Source organism: Corvus cornix, chromosome 2, assembly GCF_000738735.6.
Source record: "Corvus cornix cornix isolate S_Up_H32 chromosome 2, ASM73873v5, whole genome shotgun sequence".
Classification (NCBI taxonomy): domain Eukaryota; kingdom Metazoa; phylum Chordata; class Aves; order Passeriformes; family Corvidae; genus Corvus; species Corvus cornix.
Window position 1 is genome coordinate 72,484,152 of NC_046333.1, and position 13,034 is coordinate 72,497,185.

The following is a 13,034-nucleotide window of genomic DNA, read 5'->3' on the forward strand; positions in this document are numbered from 1 at the left end:
AAAAAACATGATATTGAATTAATGAAGTTGAAATGATGAAAAAAACCCATGCTATACTGCACATTTCCTTCTCTGTTCTATAACTGTTAATTAACAATGAATATTAATGAAGTATCACAAAGATTATTAATCCAGAGAAGCAGCTTGGTACTGGAGGGCTTAGTACACAACCGAGTAGCCACGCATTAAGTCAACTGCAATAACTGCAAAATATGCGTGCTCTTTGCCCAAGGAGGAGTACAAATGATCTTTTATTCAGATTTAAATTAATACATTCAGAATTGACTAGAAACATTTGGCTAATCATTACGCTTCAGATAACAAATGGGAACCCATTTTACACAGTGATAAAACAAGTGCCAATTGCCCACATTTTGTGCTGGTGTTTCTACACCTGAAAATGTCATATTATCTGCATGGTTTTTAGTTCAGCTGTAGAAACCATGTTCCACTACCTCACAAAAGACATGAAGGAACACCATTGCACTATCTGGACTCTGGCACAGCACAAAAAGACTGCCAGCAGTTCATGCTCCACTTACTGCTCACTATCTGAATGCAATCAAAGACATGGTATACACAGGCACATCCTAGCAAGCACCTAGCTCAGCTTCTGTCTTCAAAACAGAAACACTATTTAGGAAGACCACATAAGCCTAGACACTTCCTGTCATGCCATTTATTCCCTCAAACCACCCTGGTATTGAGAATTGTTATAGGAATGGCAAACAGCACATTGACCCAAATATTTCACAGACTTGCCAATCCAAACTTTCCTTGCTGTGTTGTAGCTTCTGGTTTTGCATTTGGCGTAATATAGTTTGGTTTATTCTGGTCTCCCACGAGTTAAGTTGCCTATATTAATCATCTGTGTCAAAGTTCATATGCAACTTTTTTTCTCAGTTTTATAAGGTTGTTATAGACTGCTTTACTACTGAGGTAAGGAAGCACACCTAGCTTACTTCAGGGGTAAATGTTAATCATCTGCAAGCTTGGAAGTTTCACTCTACATTGTGTTTTCTAGGACACTACTGAAGTTAAATAAAGTCAATGTCATCATCAATCCTAGAGGACTGGTGTCCCACCCCTCCTCCTTTACCTTGAGAAGTGATTGCTAAGCCCTACCTTTCCTCTACTGTAACTGTCTTTCAATACAAGAAGAGCCTTCCCCTAAAGCCGCAGGTCAACATATTCCAAGCAGGTTCTTTTAGATATTCTGCATATGGAATGGATAATGTTTAATATAAAATTTACTTACTTGGAGATGTTTGATGTCATACAGGGTTTCTGATTTAGCAGAATGATAATATATTGAAAACACAATACACAAGTAAATTTTGCTTCTCAAAATATAGCGATTGCAATATACAGTTCAATCCCATTACCAGTCCTGTCTCTAAAACCTGCTGACTGTCACAACACTAGGCATCCCACCTTAGTAGGAAGGAATGTATGGGTTGAAAGCAGCTCAGCATTGTTTCTCTCTTCGAAATACTTTTGCTAGTTTTTATACTCTGTGTTGGACTGAGCCATGAATTCACTCCCTCCATTCTGGTCTGACTAACTCAGAGAGACATTTACACCCCCGGTTAAGCCACTCAGCTGTTGTCCATTTAAAACAAAGCCCACTCTCTGGTCCCTTTAGAGTGAAGGCAGAAGTCAGCTTCTTTGCATCATACTCTGGGCTTCATGAGCACATGACCCTTGCTGATTATTCTTCTTCTATCACAGGGATTCATTCATTGAGTTACATTACACCCCAAGGGTTTTAGTCAGTCATGCCATGGTAATTTACTTCCTTTATCTCCACTGGATTTACTTTATGCACATGATACCCCATTCACAGAAGTGTTAAACAGATCATCAGTGAGGCAGGTCCTCCCTCTACAGAAACCATGCTGGCTTCCAGAGAGCATTAATTCATGTGCTCATATTTGTTATTACAGTTTCTGCTGTCTTATCAGAGGTATACACCAGCTTCATTGCTCTGTGGCTGACAGGATGTCCTCCAGAGCCCTTTTGCAAGTAGGATTGCAGCAGCAATATTCCACTCCTTCCATACAGCTCCTATTTGTAATGTTGGGCTGCCGACCAAGCTCCTAATTTCATATGTGAATTCCTTCAGAGTTCTCTGGTGAATATCATCCTAGCCTTACCAGATGTAACTTGTCTATCAGATCTAATATAACCCATATATTTATTTAAAATTGAGCTAGTGTTTCTGCTCTGTTTCTTAACAAGCATAGGTCAATGGGAATCTCTCCAATACCTGTAGTAGCAAAGGCCAATGCTAAGAACTCACTTTATTTCCCTGCTGCTTCTCTGGCTCTTTTGTCACCAAGCAAAAGCACCAACTACCTACCTGGTTTCTCAGTTTTGAACTATTTAAAGAGCTTCTTTATATGAGCTCAGGCATGGCACCTGACATATTTTGTGGGCTTTCCTGTTCTTCTTGCTTTTATTCCCACCAATGTTTTTGGCTTTTTTTTTTTAATGCTGACCTTTCAGTCTTATTTGTTTTCTGTTTGAATCTCAACTTATTTGGTCTTCCAGTAAAATGGATTTTTAACTGCCTCCAGACTGCTTGCATTTTCTCACACTGCTGCTTTAAGGAGGTGTTTGGTTTTGACAAATTCTCTAATTTTCCTACACTTCCAACTCTTAAAATTGAATATGCATGCACTGGATTTGTTTTGCCTGTTGGCTCCTGTTACAACATTAAACCTAATTGTACTGTGGTAAGTACTACAGAGCAGCTGTACAGTGTTGATCAGCACTCAGTGTAAACCAGAAAGGCATATTTTCCTGTTGCTACACATAGTTTGTCTCAGAAGCAGCCGATTATTGCATCTAGAAATGGAATTGATCTGTACACAGTGGCTTTAATTTCCCACTCTTCTACCTGCCATAAACTTGCAATTTGACTGATATTATTTAACACTCTGTACATTATTTGTCCTAACTATGGTATAAACAGTATAATCAATAAACTCTTACTATTAGAATCTGGGAATTCTGGCCACAAAGGTTCCATAGTACTTCTCTTTTCCTTTAAGACCTGTCCTGTTAAGCCTTTCACCCACACATCAGTGAAACGAATTTGATTCCTGTGAAGTTGGTAGACTGGTAAAATTATGTCCCACTGAATTTCCTCCTTTTGAAATGGCTGCTTGCAAGCACCACTTAATGTCATGTATTTTAATTCTGCCATGTTTCTTTTCTTTTCAGAATTTAGGCTGCTGTAAAAATTCTTCAAAGCTTTTACATTCACTCCATCACTTAATGCTGCACATATGAATCAATTGGCATTATAGGTGAACTAATTTACCTCATTTAATTTTTGTGTGCCATTTATTTCTTTCAGATTGTTCAGGACTGCATTGGACATTCCTCACATCTGTGTAAACCAGTGATCTTCTGTGGTTCTAAGCTTTCCCCCAATTTTTAAGCTTCAATATTCCTCTGTAACCTTTTTAATTCAGTATTTTCAGTACTGACTCCAGTATGACAAAGATGCAGCTCACCATTCCTATAGAGTTTCCTGAGTTCCAAATATAAGTAAATCTCATCTTTACATCATCTGCTCATCTTTATGCCATTATAATTTATCATTTTCTTTTATATCTCATCCACACACATTGGGCCTTCAAATCTCTGCCTGGCACTCAAGATAAAAAACATGGATGAACCTATGGAGGTCCTGGACTCTGGTTATTCTCTTGAACACCTTTTCTACATCTTTGTGATGACTTTGTTGCTGGTTCCAAAACTGACATCTACATTCCTGAACAGACATCTCCTCATGTTCATTGCTTTTGTGCCTGGCATAAAAGTTCCCGCTGCAGTCCTACTGGAAGACAAAAGAAGCCCATGTTTCTATGTATCACTGAATTTCCACTTACTACCACCTGCTTACTCCTACTTGTGACCACCCCTCTGCCGTACCTTCAGCACAAGAGGACATTGACCTCAGCTGGAAAGTGAACCTCATTCAAAAACCTTCTTGTTAGTAGTGTTCTCCATCTTTAAAACGTTGTCCTCTCCTGTAGCGCTGGGACTGCAGTAACAGAGGTAAGGCTATCATGAAGTTTTCCTGTCAGCCACATGAAAAAAAATGTGTTTCCCTAATTTGCTTAAATCAGCAGACCCAAACTAAAGAGCACATGCCTGTTCACTTGGTACTGGTGGATCCTTTAATTGTGTTGTCAAATACAAAATCTGCTCCTTAGATCAGTCATTAGATATACTTCACTTTGGAACAATTTGGGTAAGCCCTGCTCCACTGAGGGTATCCTGCTACAGTTTTAATTTTTTAAAAATTTATTTATTTTTTTAATATTTGTGGACTAATACTTTCTACTTTCTTTTTCTGTTTCTATGGGTTGATTATTGCTTTTTCCTTAAGATAACCACCAAGAGGTGAGAGAGATGCAAGAGCATAAAAAGAAAACAAGATTCAAGGAAGTCATCAACTACATTTCTCCCTGGACTGCTGTGGTGGCCCATTAACCCCCTAAATCTGTATGCTCCCCCTGTTCCCTCCCAAGCCTTGGCCACTCCCTCAGTTTCTCCCTATTTGCTCCTGTACCCCAACCCTGCCCAGGGGCTGCCCCTGGGCCCCTGACAAAACCACCCCACACTCGGACTACGTTGTCTCTCTACCTCTGAACATCACGGGGACAAGATGTGATTAAAACCATCTCAAACCCTCATGAGAGACCCTTCTCTACTTTTTTTACCATCCACGGCGTTGTAACGCTGCTGGCTGCCGGAGCCAGATCGCAGGGCTGTCCGAAATGGACTCCAGGATGCGATTAATCACATGGCCCTAGGAAACCCTCGCTGAGCTCTCAGGGAGCAGCAGCCTGCTAGGCAGAGCCCAGTGGTTACAACAGACAAGGATAGATGCTAAAAAACCTGCAGTCTTTCTTTTCTTCCTTATATCTTGGGAGACTGGCTTTATGGCCTTTAACTAACCTTAGCTGGGTATCTCAACAAAACAAGTTTCACATTAAGAGTTGAGCAGTAATCTGAGCCCTCTATTGAATATTTATAAGGAAACTGCTGACCAAGACAGCCCCAGCGTCCTGTATCTTGTGATGTTCACATTGATTTTCTGTATTTTCAGGTACTAGAGAAAAACAAGTAAGTCAACTCGAGAGCCCTGGTTATTAGCTCATATCAGTTTAGATACATACATACACACAGCAGGTTACTGAAGCAGGTCTAGCTATTTCAGTAATCAGATCACATGGAATGTACCTCCAAGACCTTTGTCCTGGGCCTTATCCAGAGCTTTAACATGTAAGCATCCCTACGTACTGCTCTAGCTTGCAAATTATCATGTGTCCATGAACAGTAACCTCAGCTGGAGATGGCAAATGACAACACAGCAGCAATAAGAAACAGCTTGTTCAGTCATCCATTAGTTGTATCTGACTGGGTGAACACTTGTCTACTCCAGCAGCCGTTTACTTACAACTCACTGAAAGCATCTGTAACAGCAGATTTTATGGAAAAGAAGCATCAGAGAGACTATCCAAGATGATACTTTTGCTCCAATGTTTCTTATTGCACTCAGAAATCCATTTCTGCCTCTGTCCCTGTTTGAGACAAATTTGGAGGAAACGTCTGAAATGAACTTCCTCTGATAGAAGGCAGGTTTCAGCAGCCCCTCCCCCACCAGTTTCGGAAAGAATTTTCCTCAGAGGAAAAGTGAAAAAACCCAAAACTGTTTATTTAACAAGCAGGGTGTACTCAGGCACGAAAGAGAATGAATAATGTTAAATAATAAAACCTCTTGCTGTGGAGAAAACCTGAGTCCTTTCTGTAGGTGTGGCTTTGCTCTCTCCAGAGCTGGGGTGCAGCTTGGGCCCCCCCGGGCTGGTCTGTAAGGCCTCCCGGTGATGTTCTGGTGTTGCTGAACAGTCCAGAAGAAAAGAAGAAGAAGCCAAATTCAGGAAAACTTCTTGCTTCAGCTAACAAACAAGAAGCTAGCTAAAAAGCAAGGGAATGCAACTCTTTTCTCTGCTGCAGAGAGCCAAGAGCTGGGAGAAGAGCGAGCGAGTTATCTGTGTTCTGAACACAGGCCACCAAATGAATTCCACTGGCTCCCCCCTTCTCCTGGAGCTAGCTTTAAAGGCACAGAAAGGCACAGGATTCATGTCTGGCCATAGAGCAGGCCATAGGGAATACAGCATCATAAAGTCACCCCAAGACAGCCTCACAGTCCAATGTTTTACATGGCACACTGTGCCGGTTTGGCCAAATTTAGAAATATATCCTCTGAGAGAAGGCAGGTCACCACCCCTCCCCCACCAGGTTCGGGAAAAATAAATTTTCCTCAAAGGAAAGTGAAAGAGATAAAAACTATTTATTTAACAAACACATGGGAAAAGGAAAATAATGCTAAATAATAAAATCTCTTGCTGTGGAGAAAAAACCTGGGAAAGTGTTAGAGTCCTCCCTTTGGTCTCCTCGGAGCTGGGACTTGACCCAGGGCCAGGCCCTCTGCGCTCGGTGGAAAGTCCTCCCAATGTGCTCTGATATTGAAGCAGTCCAGTAGAAAAGGGAGAAAATCCGAAATTCCAGGGAAGGAAAAAAAAAATTCAACTCTCAGTCTCTCTCTGGAGAAAAAAGAAACTGAACAACTGGCCAGAAACTGACCTGGGAGCAGCAAGCCAGGTGCTTCCTCGCTTCCCTGCCACAGCTGGGAAAAAAAAAGTCGCTATCTCTGTGTGACCTTGAACAAGCTGCAAACTGCTTTGAAAAATTTTTGCTCAGTTTTTCCTTCCCCCTCTCAGGCTCAGTTTAGAGGCATAGAAAGGCACAAGAATTAATTTCTGGGCATAGGGCAGCGATATGGGATACATATCATAAAGTCACCCCAAGACACACACCATGCTGAATTAGACATCAAGCACATAAGGTGGGACGGACTTCTCACATTTTAAGGTTTCCAAAAAATGAAAGTTAATACAACCTAGGCTTGCTGGCTTAGCAATATAGCTAGGCAGTGATCTAACCATACAGACATGTACATAAAAAATTTAATAATTAGTACAAGTCAGTTCCTCTAGATTTCTTTCAAGAAAAAGGCATATATATTTTAACTTCCACAATTCCACTGATTGAGTTGCCATGTTATTTCCCAAAGATAGCTTCAAGTAGAATGCTTCAGTAGTATAAAGTGTGGGGCACATATGAAGTCTGTGTCCTGATTCTACTCCACTCCCACCTGGAGTACTGTACCCAGGTCTAGGGTTCCCAGCACAGGAAGGACATTTACCCGGTGGAGTGAGTCCAGAGGAAGGACACAGAGATGATTACAGAGATGGAGCACCTCTCCTATGAGAAAAGGCTGAGAGAATTGAGATTGTCAAGCCTGGAGAAGTGAAGGCTTCAGCGTGACCCAGTTGTGGCCTTCCAGTACCTGAAGGAGGCTGAATAGAAGGTGGGAGAGGGACTTTTACAAGGGTGTGTAGTGACAGGACAAGGGAGAATGGGTTCAAACTGAAAGAGACTAGGTTTAGATCATATATTACGAAAGAAATCTTTACTGTGAATGCAGGGACGCACTGGAACAGGTTGCCTAGAGAAGTTTAGGCTGCTGCCCCACCCCTGGAAGCTTTCCAGGCCAGGCTGGATGGGGCTCTGAGCAACCTGGTCTAGTTAAAGGTGTCCCTGGTCAGGGGTCATGGCAGAGGGGTTGGAACTATGTGATCTTTAGGGTCTTCTCCAAACCAAACCATTCAACCATTCTATGATTCTCCAAAGAGTTTGTGAAGAAGTACACTGGAGAGAGAAAGGGAAATTATTAATATTTAAGATTTCAAAGTCAGTTCATTAACTTGAAACAAATCTACTTTTCACTCTGCTCTTTTACTCTCCATATTATTTGATTGCTTTGATTACTTAAAAAAAAAAAGAAAAACCACCAAATTCTTATTAACATTGTCTGAACTACCTTTGTTAAAATAGTTCTTCTCCAAAAGCCTGTCTTCAGTAATAAGAAGTTTTTATCCAGCCAAACAGATTTATAGTTCTTTCATCAACCTACCTAAAATCTTTAAATAAAAAAAGTTTTTGTTTTGAGAACACTATCTTTGAAAAGAGCTCTGTTTTAACACACAAGCAAAAAAGTGCTGATCACTGTAGTTTTGTCACTACTTAACAGATAATGAGAACCCTGTCTATAATGGAATCAATAAAAACAGGGCCAATATATACCCAGTAATTTTAAATATCCAAGCAGTACACAGACACATAAACATCTTCTCTTTTGTGGATCAGTTTCATGATGTCTGTCACAAACAGCCAATGCTGGAACATATATATAGGTTATAATTTTTGAACAGCCTGAGTGCTCTACAACTTCTACCAACAGTACAAATAAATTTAACAACTGGTCATATATTCCCTTTTCTGTTTTGCAATAAGAGATCTGACTAGTTACTGCATGTTCCTACTTAAAAAGAATGGATGCAAAGTTTTGCTTTAATAACCTGATCATATTGCAGAGACAAAAATGAGGACTTGGTGTAAATGTGGGACACTTAACTGTAGAATATCAGGAATAACCTATACAGCACTTGCATTCAAAAGTCCTAGAAAGACAGCTTCATAGCACTAAGAATTGAGCACTACAGCAGGTATCAAACCAGCAGCCTTCTGCACAAGTAGCAAACACAAGCAGTCTGATCTTTTTTTCATGTTTCTGATTCTTTTCTTATTACCATCTCTCTATTTGGTATGTTATTAACCCAGCCAGGGAGGCAGTAGACCATAAAGTGAGAGCCTCTTCTCTTTCCACCGTATCAGAGTCCTAGTCCTTGCCCCATCCATTGTAGTTTGGTTTTCTGAGCACTGTTCACCTCAGAAAAATACCAACCAATCCATTTACTTGATTTTCTTGGTTGCCAGGATCCAGAAACTACTGTACACCCACCGTTTTATATTTCCTCCTGTTCATGGTTATTAACTTTTCTTGCCCATGAAAAGGTGTTGTAACTTGCTACAATTCCTATTATACCTCTCCCTGTACCTATTTCCCTGCCATGCCTTTCGGTTCTAGGCTAGATGCTGTCTCCCATAGTTTTTCCACTGCAAAAGAAAAGCTGCAGTATCAAACAGAAGCGAAGTTGCTATGATATATGTATTAAAGACATCAAACAGCAACTAGAGATGCCATCTTTTACCTCATTTAAGTTTAATAAGTAGAAACAGAAAAATGTTAGCATTGTTATTGAAAATGCTGTGCTATTGGCCACATCTCCGATATAAGTTCACATATTCCTCTGGTTCCTTATGAATTCTTTCAGTTACAGGATAATTACCACACTTCTGGGGTTTTTGTCTTCTTTTGTAAGGAGTATGAAAAAATATCACAGATGTTTTCTAATCTAAAGAATTAGGATTTTGGTTTTTTTAAGCATCCCTACAAATACTGCTTGTAACATTAAAATATTTTTCAGGATTTAAAAAAAAAATTAAGATCAGAGCATGTTGCAGACAAAGTTTCTCCTTCAGGATGTTTTCCAGACCGATGAGAGTTGAAACAATTTTGGAAGAGAACAAAACAATAACTGCTCTAAGCCTTCAATATTTTACCTTCAGACTTTCAAGCTTGTTGCTTTCTGCAGGCTTTCAGAGACACTAGGAATGCAGTTTCCTCTAGACAGGAAGAGGACGCTACTAAAAAGTATGGGATTTGCCAGTGATAAACACGTTCCTATTAGATTCCATGTTGGGGGAAAACTAATTCAAAGCTCTTCCTAAAATTAAATGCTATATCTGGACTGGGAAGAGGGGAGCAGACTAAAACATTTGTTATAGGGTAAAAAAATTGAGCAGTATGACTCTCTAGTGGCTAGAGTCAGGTTGTTTTGTTGGGGTTTATTTGTTTGTTGGCTGTTTTGTTTGTTTGGGGTTTTTTTCCAGTAGTTTTGTTGATTTTTTTTTCTTTTTTTTTTTTTTTTTTAAGGCAGCAGGGGTGGGCTTGTAGCAGTGACACAGCTAGAAGCCAAAAATCTCCCATTTCAATGCTCCTTGTTCCCTTTCTGGCCAGCAGACACTACATGTTCTTTAAGGCATAGTGCATACCAATGCCCAAAGCCATAATCTATTGATAGAAAACAGCAAAAGACGCTATTGCTCACATTTTGATCATGCCTGCAAACAAATCTAACCCAACCCAGCATGTTTGTTTCAAGAGAATTCTAAATCCTAATTAAATTCTTGCAAAGATATAATTATGTAAAAAGCCTCGATGCATTTCATGTTAGTGCTTATTATTTTATCTTAATCTTAAGTAATGCTATGATTAAAATTTCATTATCAGCTATCAATTGACCCATCCCTGAACATTTTGTAATAATTAAAGAACATCAACCCTCCTCCAATTCGTCCTGTTCTCTTGAGTTTTGTAAACTGCTATGTGCCTATTTATAACTGAAATACCTAATGGGAATCATTAAAACTTTAACAAATAAAACATTAGCAAAAAACATGAAACAGCAATCAAAAAAGCAACAAGCCAACCTCCTCTCTACTCCTTTTTATACAGTTTCCTTTTAAACTCAATAGCAAAGCTGGGACACATACAGGAAATCAATTAATTTGCTACGGCCTCTTTGCAGGGATTCATTAGCAGGCAAAGGAAAAATAGCAGCAGGTATGGGATATGCAACTGCTGCCTGAATCTCTAACCAGAGGAATTTGAGCTGACAAAGAAAAATCATCTTCTAGCTGGGCTTTCCTATGGGGTTTCTATTCTTGCCTAGTTAACTTTAATAATAGCTAACCAATAGGAAAATAAAGCAGCAGGAGAGGGTATTCCTGTAAGTCTGCTCAATCTCCACTGAAGTCGTAGCCACTGCCTGCCTAAATCCCAGACACCACAATGTTCTGGGACAGCAAAAAAAAAAACAAAAACAAAAACAAAAAACCAACCAAACAAAAGCATAAGTAAACTTAAAAAAACAATCCAAGCTATATAGCACATCCAAAAAGTTAGTCATGTCTAATCTCTTCTGTTGCTGAAGCTCAGGTAATAGCCTGCTATCAAAGTAACTTCCATAAACATGGTTCTGATTATTTTAAGTTTCATCTTTCAAACATAGTCTTCAACCTGGCCTCAGGTTGTTAAATCTCTTAAAAAAACTGAAGAATCCTGCAAAAGATTCAAACAGAGGAATGTGAGAGCACTTCAGTTTTGACTCAATCAGCTTCCTCAATGATTCCTGGATAGCTGAAGTCCCTTGTGGCTTTTCTCTAAAATCTGATGTAACGAGTATCCATTTTGGAGTATGAGATTGGTGTTCAAATATATATTATACAGGGAAAGAAAGAACAAAAAAACTAAAAGAAAAATAAACTTCCCCTTAGAATTATCATCTTAACACAAAGAATAGTGGGTCTTTTTACTTTAGGATTAGCAGTAGTAAAAAAACCCCACAAAAGTAACTATTCTCTTAGAAATAGAAACCTGACTTGGTGCATAATAGGAAAAAAAAGTATCAGACTTAGAAACTATTCAAAATTAGTAACACTAAAAACGTACTAGTTAGTAGACATTAAAAACGTATCCTTCCAAAGCTGCTCAAAAACTTATAGTTACACTGACACTGGCAATATTCAAACTGCTGGCAAGAGAGCGGATTTTGAGATGAAATAAGGACATCTTCTCAGCTCCAGGAAAGAGATGGCTCTTGGCTAGAAAAAACTGAGACAACATATACCAAATATGCTGCTTTGCTATCCAGCGAGCAACAGCTGACGTTATTTCTTCTAAGCTCTCCTCTTTCTTTCATGCACACAAGTACAAACAATGATGGATTATGTGCTATTTAAAATCAAACCGTGCATCTGGATTCAGATTAAGATTCTTTTCTTCCTTGCCTATGAGCATATATAATGCTAGTATGGAACCAAATGATTGACTATTAGTCAGCCTATAATGATAGGTTATTTCTTAAATATAGGATTTTCTGGCAGCTCCCTGTTTCAGCTCTGCATTTCAGTTGCTTGGTTCCCTTCACACATAATAAGTTGCTTCTCTAGTCTCTTGTTACCATGTCTAGGAAGGATAGCTGAGCTAAAGTTGCTTTTTATTTGAATTTATGTTTAGAAAACTTCACAGAATTAATGGAAAGGAGTGCAGCTTCTAAAAAAGGAAACAACAATTTTCTATATACCCATCCTAGGGTGCTGTTTTATTTTGTATGTAGTAATGACTTAATGACACTGGATATGCAGCATCAGTTAAAAATCTTCACTGAAACAATCTGCTCATTATTCCTTGTTGGTTTAATCCAGATAGAAACTAGTTATTTCACTACCTTTGGCTTCTACAGTCAGTTTCATTACAGTGAATATATCTGCATTTCTGTTTCCAATACATAGAGCTAGCATGCTATCTGTCCTCTTAACGAGGTTCATTAGCCAATTCTGGTACCCCATTTTCAGGTATTTTTCTGGTGAAATTTTCTATATTGGCAATATTCTTCAGATAAGGTATTTCAGGAAGCTTAAGTCAAAAATCAATCAGTTGTGTCTAACAATGAAATGGGTGCCACTATTTTTCTCATTTAGAAAAAGACAAGTCTGTTGAAGTGTTGCATCTTATAGTCTTTAGCATCTCTGCACATCTGTGCTGAATATAAAAATCTGTCCAATGGAAAAATAGAGAGCCCAACAACACTAGCTCTGATATTATCATAGATTTTATCATAATATATACACATAAGAGAAAATTATTATTATTTGCATAACACAACAACATTTTTTTTTAGTTTTCTGGCCTTTTACTGCTTGGCTTAGCAACTTTACTGTTTTCAGCATACTAGGGTTTTTTTCCTAGTAATTACCCCTAATACAAAAATGATAGGCTTTTGAGTTAGTTTGATTTGGACTTGAAACTGTGGAAGAAAATTAACAGGGTTAGTCTCAGAGTAATTAATTTATTTACAGACATATACTCAAAGTCCCATTTCTCTCCATAGCAGTATAAACATGCAGAATGGGTGCACTCACAG